At 46.1% G+C, this 16,208-nt stretch overlaps 1 long non-coding RNA gene across 4 annotated transcripts in view; it reads right to left on the bottom strand.

The window, feature by feature from the left end:
* LOC132507742 (uncharacterized) overlaps positions 1-16,208 on the bottom strand; it is a 376,375-nt gene that overhangs the window by 85,626 nt on the left and 274,541 nt on the right. The window lies entirely within an intron of this gene.

Raw genomic sequence — 16,208 nt, 5'->3', positions numbered from 1 at the left:
TAAATAAATACCTCCAGTGTCCCGTTTCTTATGGGCTTAACCTGGAACACGACCATGGGGAGTGTTCTTTCCAAAATGCAAACCAAACGAAGTCGCTTTGCTACTCAGAAGCTTTGGTGGCTCTACTTTTAGGATGAAATTGAAGCGTAGCCTGGCAGATGCTCCCCCTGTTTACCTCTGTCTTGTTTTTCTTTGTATGCTGGACATCCTCCACTAATTTCTACCCCCCAAACACTCCACAACACTCATACCTGATTGCCTCTGTATGTCATTTCATTCATTCATTGAACAAACATTTATTAAGCAGATACTGGATTCGTTCGTCTATGTCAGCTGCTACGATACAATGTTGAATGAGAGGAACTTGCTGTCTTCAAAGACCATAGCGTTGAGTGCAGGAGTTCCCATACCCTGCAGCACATCAGAATCACCCTCGGGGCTTCTTAAAAGCACAGAGGTACCCTGGGATGGGAAGAGATGGGAAGGAATCAGCAAGCAAAAATGTTACAAAAGGAAGTGGGAGCTGAATTCTAATTTCTCCTGATTACCTTCCTGGGAATCAATAGGATAAATGGGGAAAACTGGGTTTTTGAGCCAAAAAACTGGTTCAGAACTCAGGCATCTGTATATTCTGACTAGCTGGGACATTCCACCTTTACACCTGTTGCCTGGTGAAAGTCCTAAGAGTCTCCCCTTGCACCCTCAAAAGTGCCCTGGTTTGGATAATACATTATATGGTCACCTTATTCTAAACTCAGCTTTACCCTTCCTACTTGTGAGAACTTGGGGAGATTTTTAAAACTCCCTGAGCCTCAGTCTCACGGTCTGTGCCCCAGGGTGAGCGATAGTGTGTTAAAAGATGTAAGAAGTAAATAAGGTCATGGCTGCCGAGTGCCTGGGAGAGTAGGTGCCTTATTCACAGAAGCTGTTATTATTCTCTGCCTTGTAGGAAGTAGCCCTCATTTGCTCTGCATCGTTTCCTGACAAATGAAATGAGACCTTAAAGACAAGAACACATTCAGATGAAAAACAGAGCATTTAGAGTCGTGGAGAGAATGGACTTGAGTCAGCAAGACATTGCTCCGATAGTTGCTGGCTGGGATGGCAAAGCCATCTTGAGTATCTCTGTGACAATATTTAACCTTCAGCTCGACCTTCTAGAAAGTACGGCTGTACCACCCTCCTCGTTGGTTGAAATTTCTTATAGTGTTGGATCACATGCCTCCAGTGGGCCCAGATGTAGGCTATTTTGGCATCTGGGGCCAAGCAGAGTTGACAGAGAGACTGACACATTATGTGTTCCGGTGGCCATCTGCTCAGCCCCACTCATGACTCATCAGAGGGTGAGAAGGACCTGTCTGCACGGTGATTCACTGATGCCCACCAGGAAGCCCTCTCTTTAACATCCTCTTTCTGGGCTCCTCAATTAGCATTTGAGGCCAAAGGGGACCCAGAGGAGAGGGGGGCAGAAAGGTCTGCCAGCTGGATGGAGCGTGGGCTGGCTAAGCAGCTGTGGGAGACAGGCGGGGACGGAAGGGAGCTCTGGTACAGCTGGGCCCCCGGGGTGGAAACTTACGAACAACCGGAAAAAAGAATGCTAATGCAAGCCCTCCAGAATGGCGAGTATTCACAATATTGCAGAGCTCCTCAAAGGTTAAGGATCTCGGCCAAGGACAAAAAAGAAAGGCCAGAGCTTCACAGAAATCCAGAAATCTCTTTGGATGAGTTTGCATGAAGGAGTAGCCACATGAGCAGATTGTTTAAAAGTCTAAGTATATCCGTCGAAGATGAAGTAGATCCACGTAGAGATGGTGCGCGGAGAGCCTGGAATAAAAAGCCAAGATGGGAATTACCCAGCCCTGTTCTAGAAAGACAGGTGCTGCGGCTGGCAGCTACTCAAGTCTCTAGAATTATTCTGCATTCTCTGGTGTGGGTCTAAAAGAAGTGATTCCTTTTCCTAAAGCGTGGTGGGCCAAACGATTAAGGCATATACACAGAAAGAAAACTTATTTTAGTGGTTACGTGTTCACTTATACCACTCGTAATATGGAATGCATCATATCACATGTTATTTTTCTTCGCACACAATTAAGTCAAAGGATGCAAACTCCTTTCCCCAGACACACCAAGCCTTGGAGCCCTTGCAGTTCTCTCTGCCTGAAGTCTCCTCTGGCCAACCTTCACCCACCCAGCTTCTGCTTGCCTTGCAGGCCACACTCCAATGCCTCTTTCACAGAGAGAGGCCTTCCCTGACCACCGTGTCAAACATGGGTATCCCCTGGTGGTTCTTACTCCAGTCTGCTGTCTATTTCTTATAAAGCACTTCCAGGGTCTTGTCCATATCTCGGTTTACTTGATGGTTATATGTCTCTATCTTCTAGAATGTAAGCTTCACAAGGGCAGGAACTCTTCTGACTTATGCTTGCCTCAATTCCCAGCATCTTACCATGGGACGACCTCCTAAACCATGGTCGAGTTTATGGCCATGAGAGGGCCCTGCCAGCTAGAAACTGGCCCTTGCCATCTACCTCTACAAAGATTAAATGATGAGCCGCTGCAGCTGCTGACATTCAAAACCCCCTGAAAGGAGTTCAGGGTAGAGTTCAGGAATGAGGCCCTCTGTGCTCTGGGAAAAACTGGAAGAACAGGTCTTCAGATAGTTAGATATTTTCAGGAGAAGATTCTATGAGCCCAATTCTTGCATCTCGTCCTATCTAGAAAAAGCACTAAAATCTTCATGGTGACGTCTGCTCCTCGTAGCGAGCAGCAGCGTTCTTCAAAACATATGTGCTCGACTGCATGTACTCTCCCTTCACCAAAATCACATATATACAGACCTTCCCCCCTACCTCTTTGGAGCAGTTTCTGAGAGCTCTCTGAGATGCTGTCTCCTGAGCTACAGTCCTCATGTTGCCCCAGATAAAACTTAACTCACACACACACACACACACACACACACAATTCCCAGCATCTTGCCCATTGGTTGGCTCACAATAGATTATCTAATAAATATTTGTTGAATGAAGAGCCATTGAAATGAACTATGGCCTTAATAGTGACATTCTTGCACAGGAGAAAAAAGTCCGAGTTGTGGCTAGAGCATGGCGAATTGTGTGCCACCCTGGATATGGCCGTGGGAGGATGTAAAATGTTTGGTGATAATTATACCCCTCTCTTCTCTGGCTGAGCCGCAGACCTGAGAGTTAAGTAGGGACAGACTGTTTGCCTTTTGGTAGTAAATATGGATGGGGGAACATGGCTTAGAACTGAGTCCAGAAGAGGCTAACTGCGCTTTCTCCTTCTGATGGGTTCACTCACCCAGCTGCAGCTCTAAAACTTCAGGTCTTCCTCCATCCTTCCCTCCCCTCTTATCCCTCCATCACCCTGACTCAGGGTGAGGCCTGCTCCAGTGGGTTGACCTTACGGCAAAGGTAGGAGGCAAGAGAACACATGTGACTCTGAAGAGACAGAAACAATGAGTAGCATGTCAGTGGCGGCCAGAGCCCCAGTCCCAGCCTCACCGGTCAGAAAAGCCATTCTGTCGTGGAAAGAAGCAAGCCAGGGTAGAAGCTTCCTCTCCAAATTCTTCTGAAATTGTAGAAGTTCCTGTGTGGAAATGGGTTAACACAGGAATGGCTGGAAAAGAGAATGGTTCTCCATAGAATCAATGTCATGGTCATGCATGTGTCTGGGTGAAAAGGGAAGTCAAGAACCACCCTGAGCAACCATGAGCCTTTGGGTGTCATGGATTATGTCTTTAACCATTACTTGGATACCACTGGCCCTAGTGTTATCTCTGTGCCTAGAAAACTGTAGTGGTCAGTAAATGTGTGCTTAACAATGTGTGCTGAAAGAATGGAAGACTGTATGAATGATTAAATGTATTACAGATTGAGTAAAAAAGAATGGAAGACTGTATGAATGATTAAATGCATTACAGATTGAGTAAAAAAGAATGGAAGACTGTATGAATGATTAAATGCATTACGGATTGAGTAAAATATGCATTATACATTGGACTCTTACGAATCTGGTTAATTTTAATCTAATCTTAATTCCTGATCACCTTAGGATATACACCCCAAAATTGAATTCACAAATATTCAAGGCAGGGAACCAGAACCTAGACAGCAGTGACCCTGCTCATTTCTGGCCACACTGTAAACCCTCTTGGAAGAACTTTTAGCTCCAAGCAGGCTGAATTAGAGTGAGTGGTCCACATCATTTGTGATCAACGAATAAGCTATTTCTATCTGCTTCCCACCTCTTGAGCAGGGGTTCTTAACTTGCGTCCACGGATTCTACAAGGGTCAGGGGACATAATTCTGGGAGGGTGGGGGGACTGTGAGTTTGGATGAGAAAAATATACAGCTTTATTTTCACTCACCTCTAACTGAAATTTGACATTTTCATTACTTGTGAATGTAGGCAACAAACCCCAGTGTATAAACAGTATCTATGATTTTCTCAACCACAGAAATCACAGATAATTTCCTATCGTATGTCAGCTGTTGCAGGTACAGACAGACCTCGTTTTATTGCACTTCATAGATACTGCATTTTTTTACAGATAGAAGTTTTGTGAAAACCCTGAGTTGTCAGATGACGGTTAGCATTTTTTTAGCAATAAAGTATTGTTTAATTAAGGTATGTACTTTTTTTTTAAAGACATAATGCTATTGCACACTTAATAGACTACAGTATAGTATAAACGTAACTTTTATAGGCACCAGGAAACCAAAAATTCATGTGCTTCACTTTATTGTGATATTTGCTTTATTGCAGTTGTCTGGACCCGAACCTGCAATATCTCTAAGGTGCGCCTGTATTCACATCTACTTCAAAGTCACCTTAGTTATTGGACCTCTCAGATCTTATTTAACACCTCCATAAATAAATGCATACTGTACTTGTGTAGCCAGGTCTCTGGGGTGATCCTTTAAGATCCCATCTCCTGGTATTCACGCCCTGGATAATCCTCTCCCATGAGTGTGAGCTGAACCTAATTACTTGCTTCTAGTGAACACAGTGAAGGGATGCCACTTACGAGGTGAGGTTATAAAAGATGGTGGCTTCCATCTTAATCCTACTTCTTCTCACTTACTCCTTCTCCTGAAGCAGCTGCCATGTTGTGAGTTGCTCTACAGAGAGAGGAAGTAAGGGTCACCTCTGGTCAACAGTCAGAGAGGAACTAAAGCCATCAGTTCAACCTCCCATGAGAAACCAAATCCTGCCAACAACCAGGTGAGTGAGCTTGGGAAGCAGATCCAACCCCAGTTGATCTTAAGATTACTGTGACCCTGGCCAACACCTGGATTGCAGCCTCATGAGAGATCCTGAACCAGAAGACTCAGCTAAGCCATGCCCAGATTCCCGACCCACAGAAACTGTGAGAAAATAGATGTTTGTTGTTTTAATATGTGTTTGATGCTCAGTGATGGTAACAAATATAGTTACCTATCGACTGATAACTATATCTCAGTATAACTAGTTCTTTTTGAGGTGGGGTCATAGGCTTCACCAACCTGCCAAGGTGGTTCATGCCACCCAGAGGTTAAGAGCCCCTGCCCTAGACTCTGCTTTAGAGAAGACATGGGTCCCGAAAGGGGTATTAGGTTGTAGCTTACATCTGAAACCACATCCTTCTGACCTTGGAGGTAGTGAACGGAAGGAGAAAGGCGAACCAGGGTGGGTGGGGTTTGGTTCAGCTGATACAGCATCACAGGTTGGAGCAGATGTTCATCAAGACAGTAAGAGAGGGCTTCCCTGGTGGCGCAGTGGCTGAGAGTCCGCCTGCCGATGCAGGGGACACAGGTTCGTGCCCCGGTCCGGGAAGATCCCACATGCCGCGGAGCAGCTGGGCCCGTGAGCCATGGCTGCTGAGCCTGCGTGTCCGGAGCCTGTGCTCCGCAACGGGAGAGGCCACGGCAGTGAGAGGCCCGCGTACCGCAAAAAAAAAAAAAAAAGACAGCAAGAGATGCCAAAGGGAGACGAGAGAGCAGAGAACCCACATGGCAAGTTTGTGCCCAGAGTCGGAAGGGTGACAGAACAAAGGGCAGACGGAGAAGCCAGGGGTGGAGCCAGGTGTGTTAGACCTTGCGAAAACAGAGCTCACCTGACTGTGCAATGCAGGAGTCCCCAGGGAATGCTGTGTCCCGAGGTGCTTTGGTCTGGTGTTTTTAAAAGGCAAGGCCAACCAAGAAAATATAGCTCCATCTCTCACCGAGAGCAGTAATCCCATGCTATGTGATTGGCATTTGTACGCTACTCTCCCGCATTGTAACCAAAGCCTGCCTTTTATCTAGATGGTAAACTCCTCGAGGGCAGGACCCCCATGTCCTTGTTTCCTTTGTATCCCAGAGATCGATCACAGTATAACTTTTCATGAATGACATATCTGCTAAGGGACAGCACTGGGCCCGGGAACCAGAGATGAACTGGGTTCCACGTCTGTCTCAAGTTGTTCATAGTCGAAAGAGGAAGCCAGATAAATACAGACATTGACATTAGAAAGCCGTAACTCAAACATGAGCTGCACTTCTGACCAGGTTTGGTGGCTCTCCAGGCCTTGGAAGGGAGTGACACTCATTTCCCTAATTTGTGGAACATGAAACGAGATGATATGTTTAAACTGCCCCACACAAGGCCTGCCATGTCACAGGAACTCCTACCTTGCTTCCTATTCTCATACTGCTTCCAGTCTTCTGGCCTCAAGGTCTCAAGGGTTTGTGTGAGATCTGATTCCTGTGTGGGAGCTGTGGCAGACTTCCGAAGGTGGGCCCCTCTCCCAACAGGCTTCCTTTCTCACTGCCAGATGCTATTAAGCCACGTGCCATGTTCTGTGAGTTCTCAGAGGCAGGGCCCATGTGGAACTCATTTTCGTCACTCCAGCAAGTAAAAGAGCGCTGCCTCCTAACAGGGCCTGTTCAGCACATGTTTAATAGCTGATTAAAAGGACAAATGAGAAATCCTCGAAAACCCTCCAAAATGCTCTGCAAGAAAGGCCATCATGGGGCTTCCCTGGTGGCGCAGTGGTTGAGAGTCCGCCTGCCGATGCAGGGACGTGGGTTCGTGCCCCGGTCCGGGAAGATCCCACATGCCGCGGAGCGGCTGAGCCCGTGAGCCATGGCCGCTGCGCCTGCGCGTCCGGAGCCTGTGCTCCGCAACGGGAGAGGGCACAACAGTGAGAGGCCCGTGTACCGCAAAAAAAAAGAAAAAAAAAGAAAGGTCATCATGAACTGGGGAGTAGGGGCTTTGACCTGGATCTTAAAAGTGCGGAGGACTCAGATGAGTGGAAGGAAGCTGGTGGTGGTAGAAGGAAGACACGGAAGGCTGCACACCAGCCTTAGAACAGCGGTGACCTCTGGGCAGGAAGGAGAGGCATGTGATGGGGGGGGGAGAGGACCACAAAGGGAGCTTCAGTGGCCTCTGCCAAGTGTCATTTACAAAAACAGAACGAAACTTCAGAGGCAACTGTGGCAAAATGCCAACATGTGTTAAAGTGGAGTGACAGGTGCAAGGGTGACCGTTCTATTCCCTGTGCTTCTTGCTATGTTAGAAATAGTTCATGATAAGAGAGGAAGGGGAGGAATGGCATGGGCAAATGCAGAGAGATTGGAAGATGGTGACAAGTACCGAATAGGAAAGCCCTGAAGCAGAAGACTTCTTCCACAGACTCTATAGACATGGAGTGTCCCCATAGAGGGGAGGGAGCAAGTTGGAGCTGTCCTTGGTCCTGAACCAAAGCCACCCCCTCGGTCACTGCTATTTCTGGTTATCCTGGAACACTGGGGGTTTCTGCTCAATTCCCCCAGTGCTCATAGGTTTCTTTGGTATCCTCCAACTTAATATTTTTAAGTCTGATTTTGCCCAGTTGCTGCAAAAACAGAAGTGGAAGACAAGAACAGGGGTGTTTCTCAGCCTAACAATAGTGTCTACTATTGATCGAGTTCTCATGAGTGCCAGCTTCCATGATAGTGGTTTCTGTATGTTGTCTCATATTGTTTTAATTATCCCCATCTTACAGATGAAGAGACAGACACAGAATGGTTGCAGTCAGGTAGCCCATAAACGGCAGAGTTGAGATTAAAGCAGGTCGCATAAGTATATGTCCCAGGAATTAGCTGATTACTCCTTGTGGCACATGCAAATAAGGCCTTAGCTTGGAGGAAAGTATCCCCAGGAAGTCACTGTCTCAGTCCTTTCTAGATTCTTTCCATCTACAAAAGCAGGATCGTGGATTCCCTAAAAAGACAATGTAGGTGCAAGTATCCCATAAACTATCAAGTCCTCTACAAATGCTGGCAGCTCTGTCTCTGTTTGTTTTTGATAGTAGTGGTGATAGTGAGAATTATAAGCCTTCTGCAGATGTCAACAACGTAAACCATATTCTACTTCTATTACTCAGGGAAGTAAACCAAGGCCAAAGGAAAAAAAAAAAAGAAGAGAGAGAGAGAAAGCCCCAAGTTGGAGTGGGACCGATCTGGATGGATGGCCCCATTTTAACATGTATTAGCAGTGTGGTTGTGAGACAGTCATTTGATAGCCACCCAGTCTCAGTTTTCTCCGCTAAGAAGTTGTTATGTCAGTAAGGTTCCCTATTTCCCAGAGTGGAAAGGTAGCCTAGGATAACTACGATGACTCTGTGAGGGGAGGGCAGCTATCATTTACCGAGCGCCTGCTGCCTCAGGCCAGCCATTGCGCTAGGCGTTTTATGCATATTAGCTTCAGTCTTCATAATGGCCCTAGGAAATTTATTATTACCTCCATTTCAAAGATGAGAAAACTGAGGTTCAATGAGCCCTTAATAGCCATCAGCTAAGTCAGATCCAACTTGGCTCATCCATTACCAGATGGCACTTGAGGAGCTGGATGACAGGGGCTGGTAGGTGGGAGGTGGCTCCACTCGTCAATTTTTCCAGAATCTCGGCAGATACTCCCATGAGCAGGTCCCATTCCTAGCTGGAGCCTAGGAGAGAGAGCCTCTCATGACAATGCAGTTTACCAAAATACCAAATTCCAAATATGGTGGAATCCAATCCATCAGCTACCCTGATGCTCACTGTAAAGCAATTATACTCCAACAAAAATGTAAAAAAAAGGGCTTCCCTGGTGGCGCAGTGGTTGGGAGTCCGCCTGCCCGTGCAGGGGGCGCGGGTTCGTGCCCCGGTCCGGGAGGATCCCACGTGCCGCGGAGCGGCTGGGCCCGTGAGCCATGGCCGCTGAGCCTGCGCGTCCGGAGCCTGTGCTCCGCAGCGGGAGGGGCCACAACAGTGAGAGGCCCGCAAAAAAAAAAAAAAAAAAAAAAAAGAAATGTAAAAAAAAAAACAAAAACAGAGCAGCTGCCACTGGCCCTCCTCTGCCTCTCCTTTCCCCTAGTCTCTGGATCTAAGGAAAACCTGCTCTCCAGGCTGGCGCGAGCCCATGCAAGGGAGCTAGGCTCCCTCCTCCCCGCTCAGAAGCAGGGGAGGGAAAGGGAAGGAATTGTGCCAAAGGTCACAGTGTTCCCGGTCAGTGTGTTCCAGCTTTGAAGTCAGAATGCTGTCAGTGCCCAGGCAAGAAAACCGCTTCAGGCTGCTCCACCTGCCAGACCTCCAACAAGCTCCAGCTGGGCCCCGGCCTCCACAGCAGCTGCACACTGCAGGGAGGGATGTGCTCACCAGAAATCCCCTTTCCAGCCCCAGCAGCATCCTTAGGAAACTGTGCCTGCCTAGACGGCCAAGCCGTCAAGCACACAACAGCCTCACAAATGTGCCCAGGTACCTTGCTCCCATATCCTCTGAAAGTCAGCCACGCATGACTCCATCACCAAATTCCACGGGGAGAATAAGCATTTCTACATTCTCCAGCTCTCTCCTCCTTCTCTCCCTTGACTCATAGCTTCTCTTTAATTTGTTTAATCCTATACCCCCCAAAAAAAGATTTATTGTGAACCCACTATGTACCTGACACGGGTCGAGTAATGGTTAAGGTCTAGTTATGAAACCATAATTTTCCCTGTTCTTGTTAGAGTTTATAGAGGGAAGAAGACAAATGAAGGAATTAATTAACAAATTAAGACAAATTAAGGAATTAAACAACAAATGAAGGAATTAATACAGAATTCAGAGTTGTGATCAGCACCATGAAGGAAGGAGAGGAAGGTGCTTTGGGAGAGAAGAGCCATAGGGCAACCTGAAAACTGGAGGCCAAGGAAGCACTCCTCAAGCAGGAGGGAAATGAAGTTGAGGACTGAAGGATCAGAAGGAGGCAGCCTTGTGAGGCCAGCTTGAGAGTGTGGTTTACCTAAGTCGCAGCATGTGCAAAGATCCTGAGGCAGGAGAAAGAATGGCATGTTTGAGAAACTGTAACAGTATGGCATAATGGGTAGATGTGAATCCAAGATTAAACTGTGGGACCCTGAAGGATATACCTGAATTCTCTACACCCAGTTTTCTCAAGTAGCGTCAGGTAGGGATTCAGGGAGGAGACACATTTGAGCTGATTAGTCTGGGCAGATTAGAAGACGAAGAACCAGATGGAAAATGTTCCAAGTGAGAGGTACTTTAGCAGACATCCCAGGTCTCACAGTTAAAAGGAATGGAGCAGCAACTGGAACCCAGCCTATTAACTTAAATGTGCATGATTCTAAGTTTCCTCCAGAATCGTGGTGCACGGCAAACACTATGTGTGAATGGAGTGGCACTAAACCACAGGTACGATACTGTGCCTGTCCCCTCTCATCACTTACGTGTTCCATTGCCCTCCACACTTCACTTATAAAATTCAAGATCAAAGATAAAATGATTGAGAATTTCAAGATGGCCATGGCAGAACATTACACCAAGCATGGAGCTCAGCTGAGCACAGGGCCCTATATGACATCCCCTGGCTGGATACACATGAAGCCAGCCCTTGAAGAATGATACTCCTCTAGGCAGTAGTCTTGACTATAAACATCTAATATGGCTAACTGTTTGGATTGTATTAAAAGATTTAACCTGTCCAGGTATAATTTTAATCTTCCTAGAGATTTTTGCCCTGTGGTTTTTCATATCAAATGGTAGTAATGGGTATAGACTTGAAAGCCAGGGGAAAGTTCTCATAGTAGAGCTCACGCTGGCTTAGGTAGAGCCAGATTCAGAGCCCTCTTTCCTCACTGAGTAGCTCAGTAACCTTTGGCAGGTGGCTTAGCCTTCCAAAGTCTCAATTCCCCATGTTGTAAAACAGGGGTAATGGCTACCATATCACAGAGGAGCTGCTAGAATTTAAAATAATCTGGGCCACGTCCCTGCATATAGGGACACAAAGTTAATGAGTGCTATTGTTTTTTTTAATTCAAAAAAAACAAAAACTTAGGTCTCTGAACTTCAGATGTCCTGGTTACTCTTAGGACCCCAGACACTCCCCAAGCTGCTTGTCACCTGCAAACACATATCTGGCAGAAGAGGCAGATTTGTTCTATGAAGTAAAGTGAGGGGTTCAGTGGGTCCCTAACACAAGCAAACGTGGTTCCAACTCCAACTCCATTCACTGCTTCACCCTGAGTGAATGACTTCACCTCTCAGGGTCTCAGTTATCTCATGGATAACTGGTAGAAGAGGGATGACACTGGGACCTACTTCGGGGAGCTCTTGGGAGGATTTCACGGGCTCTATGTGCCCATTAGCATGCTGCTTGGAACAGAACAGTGCTCAGTCATTTATTCCATGCCGCAGTTTCCTTTCTGCAAAGCGGGGATACCGGTAGTCCCTACTGCATGAGGTTGTTTTCTGGAACAAATGAGAATGTCCATGTAAAGTGACTGACACGGTGTGTGGCACACAGTTAGGGCACAGTGAATGTGAAATGTGAACAATGATAACAGTGGGTAGTCATCACATCACTGACGAGAGTGGATATAACTACCACACCTCTCTCTTCTACTCCTTCCCACTGCACGGGGTATCTCTGACGATGCCCAGGAGCATCTGCTGGTCCAGGGCTCATTTTCAACTTTTGCTGATGCCGCTTCGGCACCCCTCCCCCGCCAGAAAATACAGTTTACCCAAGGACTGAGTCTATTTTCGTTTCTAAAGAAGGAAAACAGATGCACGTGCCAAAGCACAGACTTCTTCAAAACAAGACAGAGCCCGAGACAAGGTCACGGCCCTGGCTTTCAGAATTAGGAGGGAGGTGTACTTTCCAGTAACCTCTTGGTGGAAGATAATAACTGCATCTCTCAACCAGCAGTTATATGTCAAGGTCACTTGTCCTCATGTCTAGCACAGAGGGTCACAGGCTTCCCTATTTGAAGCTGGGAGATTATCCGGCTTCAAACAACATCAGAACATCAGCCGTTGTCCCTGTAACCTGGCGCCTTCCGCCCTCCTTCTGTAACGAGGAGCCATTATGAACAGTTTGAGTGCCTTATGCAGGCCACAAGGTGACCACTGTCTGTGCACCTTCCAGATAAACCTCTCGTTTCTCCCAACCCAACTCAGGCTCACCCTGGTTATCTTAGTTTTGCATTAAACAGACGCTTCTTGGGCACCATGTGCCAAGCATAGTGCTAGACGCTCAGAGATGGACCGGTTGAGTAAGATGCAATCTGTTTTCTGTAAGCCAGACTTTAAAGAGCAGATTTCAATATAATGTGTTAAATGCACTGAGAAAGAAGAAAAGAGAGCACCATGGAAACCCAGCAGAATAGAAGAGGGGCTTAGCCCTGCGTGGGTTCAGCGTAAACTGGAGAAGGGATACCCGATCAAACCAAGAAAGGAAATGGCTAGTTTTCACCTGTTACTTTGCTAAGTCATTCACCTTACACACGTGGATGAAGTGACCCTTCCTCCAAACCCACTCATATTCTCTGGCAGCTCCTCCAACCCTCTCGCATCTTAGCACTCAGCACCTGGTTCCACAGGTACACATTTTATTGTCTAACTCCAGACCAGAAGCTCTACGGAGGCAGCAACCGGACCTGCCATGTTCTCTGCTGTGGTCACAGCAATTAACGTGGTGCCTGGCACAGAGCAGGCGCACAGTCAACACTTAGCCCATTGAATAATACATCTTGTGATGACCTAGGCAATGGTGATACAATTCAGAAGAATATGCCTAAATAAGTAATTAACAATAGAAGTTGACAAATGTAAATACTAAATGAATGACACAGACTGTAGAATGTTCAATTCGGTTCAATTAAGCTCAATCCAGCAAATACTAACTGTGTCTTCTATGTGAAAGAAACATTCTACGAACAAGAGAGGATACAAAAATATATCAGAAAAAGGAACCCCTGCACTCAGCTTACTCAGTGTTACCCTAGAGGACAGGATACAAAGTGCACAAAATAAAGATCAACATAAATTGGAGGCTGTGAAGATTCAAGCAGAGGGACATGAGGAAAGAGTTCAGAAGATGATCAGAATGCATCTTAAGTAAAGCACTTCTTCCATGAGGGTTCAGAGGAGTGAGAAGAGATCATTCCAGAAAGAGAGAATATCAGACACAAATAAGAAGGAAGCTGGAACATGACTGGTGCTTTCTACAAAGTCCAGTTTGATAGTCGTGTAAAGACAGCGTTTGGGAGTACAAGGACCTTGGCCTCAAGTACTCAGTGACCCAACCAGCTCTTCCAGGAAGGTCCTACATCCACAGTGCTGGAGCCTCATGACCCCAGACCTTGATAGCCGTGCTGGAGCATTGATCCCTTTTATTTCTTGCAGCAGGGAAGCGGCACAATCAAAGCTATGTCTTAAGAACACTTATAGGCATCTGTAAGTGGATATACGCTGCTTCTGTCTGCCCAAGACCTCTGCAACCTTGGAGGACCTTCCCCTCCTCTGTTGCAAATGGTCCTAATATAACTTCAATCAGAGTAGCCCACCCCAACCCCCAGGCTCAGGAGTGGATACAAGGAGCCCCATCACAAAAACCAATCCCACTGCAATAAAGACTTGCCCAGTGGTGGTGGTGTGACTGAATGGAGACCATTAGCATCTTTTCCTGGACTGATGCACAGACATCAGGAAAGAGAAAGACATATATAAGTGAGTAGGAAAATATAAAGGAGCTCCATCGAGGGGAGCCATACAGAGCTGGGAACAGCAATGGAAATGCACCTGAGATGCCTAGAGGAGAGTGAGCGAGCAAATATGGATGGATGCCGCAGAAACTTTAGGTAAAGCACAATGGGCCAGACGCTCAAAGGAGGACGATGGATTCCTGCTTTGGTGGACTTGGATGCCAGGCTTGGGGAATGATTCCTTCTCAAGTGCGCGATGAGGAACCATTAAAAGTTTTTGACAAAGGAGAAGGACTTCCACTCTCTGCCTCAGCAGATCATAATTGTATTCTGCAGAAAAGTGTGGTGAAGCGGAAATAAGCATAAGCTGGGGTTCAGGCAGTCCATTCCAATCCTGGCTCCGCTCTTTCTGTGTCATCTTGGGCAACCACACCACAAGGGTGAGAGCAAGGGAGAAAATCAGAACTACATCAGGAGGTGCCCCATCTCCCACAGTGGGTATTCTAGAATAGGGGTTGGCAAACTACTTTATCTTTGTAAACAAAGTTGTACACACTGTCCATTTACACGTGGTCTTGCACGCAACAGTGGCAAGACCAGTAACAGTGACAGAGACTATATGACTTGCAAAGTCTAAAATAAGTACAATCTGGTCCTTTATAGGAAACGTTTGCGGCCCCTGCTCTAGAGTCTTATGGAATAAAACTTGATGTAACAGGATGGGCAATGGGCAGGAGGAGAGAAAAAATAAAAACAACTTCTTGATACACACATAACAACTTAGGAAGGAGGGAAAGCTAATGGGATTGGCAATTCTTCCCAGACTTAGGGAAAAAATTATTTTCTCCTGACAGATAGACAATGGCAGTTGTATTGAGAGATAAAGAGGACTGAGATAAAAATGGAGAAATGCAGACGAGAGAACTGGGTAAACTGAAGGCACTGCAAGAACCATGGAGACACGAGAAAAGAAACAGAGCCATAGAGGAGAGAGCCAGGCAGAAGGAAGGCACGAAGGAAAACACCTATGATGAGAGAGATGGGAGCTTTAATATATATACAAATTATACTTAAATATTGAAATATTATAGGTACATTTAGCTATACGAATATTTATGTTCATTTATATAATGTAATTTGTATTTATATAACTTATTTATATATTTGTATACGTATGCACATCTGTATCTATATCTCTATATATTCTGATACTTATCTATAGATTAATAAGTATATTTATCTATAAACAGGTAAATATAGATATCAGCATAGATAGATAAATAGATCAGCATATGTGTGTGTGTGTCTGTGTGTGTGTGTCTGTGTCTGTGTGTGTATGTGTCTGTGTGTGTGTGTATGTGTCTGTGTGTGTGTGTCTGTGTGTGTGTGTGTCTGTATCTGTGTGTGTGTGTGTGTGTGTGTGTGTGTGTGTGTGTGTGTGTGTGTGTGTATAGAGAGAGATGCTGGTAGCTCCTCTCTGGGGTTTTGGCAGAGTGTCAAAAAAATGACCTTAACACAAAGAAAACTTCTTGGGTAGAAACATCAGAAACCCATTTCTTCATTCCAAACTGTCCTGCAATAGATAATCAGGATGTATTGACCCGAAGGGTAACCATGTTGACAGAGACGGAGACAGAATCAATACAACGTTTCCATAGCAAAGTTTGCAGAACACTGAGGTAAATAAGAGTGTGTTTTCTACAGGCTTTTATCAGAAATGTCTGCTTCAGGTTTACGACGCTTCCTTCCCAGTCTGTCTCTTTCTGAGCATATAAAATGTGCTTTTAGGGCATGTCTTTACTGATTGCAAATAGCACAAATGGGAGTGATGAGATTTTTAAGTTCCCCCCCACCTCCAAAAAACAAAGCTATTTAACGATTTTAGAGACAGGAAGAGGGGCCTATTATCCTCGAGAAGAAAACTCCAGTCCGCCTCAGAAAGAGTCGCAATCCCTTTCAGAGTGCACACCATCACCCAGGACAACAGTCTGATAACTGAACGGCATCAAAAGTCTTGACAGAGCTAGAGGAGAGGGCTCAGGATAAAGGGAAAGAGAGGGAGATACAGGGGTCCTTCTATGCCACTCACTACTCTTACTCTGGAACGACCCATAGCGCCTGGCATGGATGCAGGCCAACCAGGATTTGAATTCCAAATCTGACACACGGGAGCTGTTCGATCACGGGCAGGAAGTTCCTTAAACTCTCCCGGCCTCAGTTT

The sequence above is a fragment of the Lagenorhynchus albirostris genome, chromosome 17 (genome assembly GCF_949774975.1).
Source record: "Lagenorhynchus albirostris chromosome 17, mLagAlb1.1, whole genome shotgun sequence".
Classification (NCBI taxonomy): domain Eukaryota; kingdom Metazoa; phylum Chordata; class Mammalia; order Artiodactyla; family Delphinidae; genus Lagenorhynchus; species Lagenorhynchus albirostris.
Note: the sequence above shows the minus strand (reverse complement) of the source record. Positions and strands in the feature narration are given on the sequence as shown.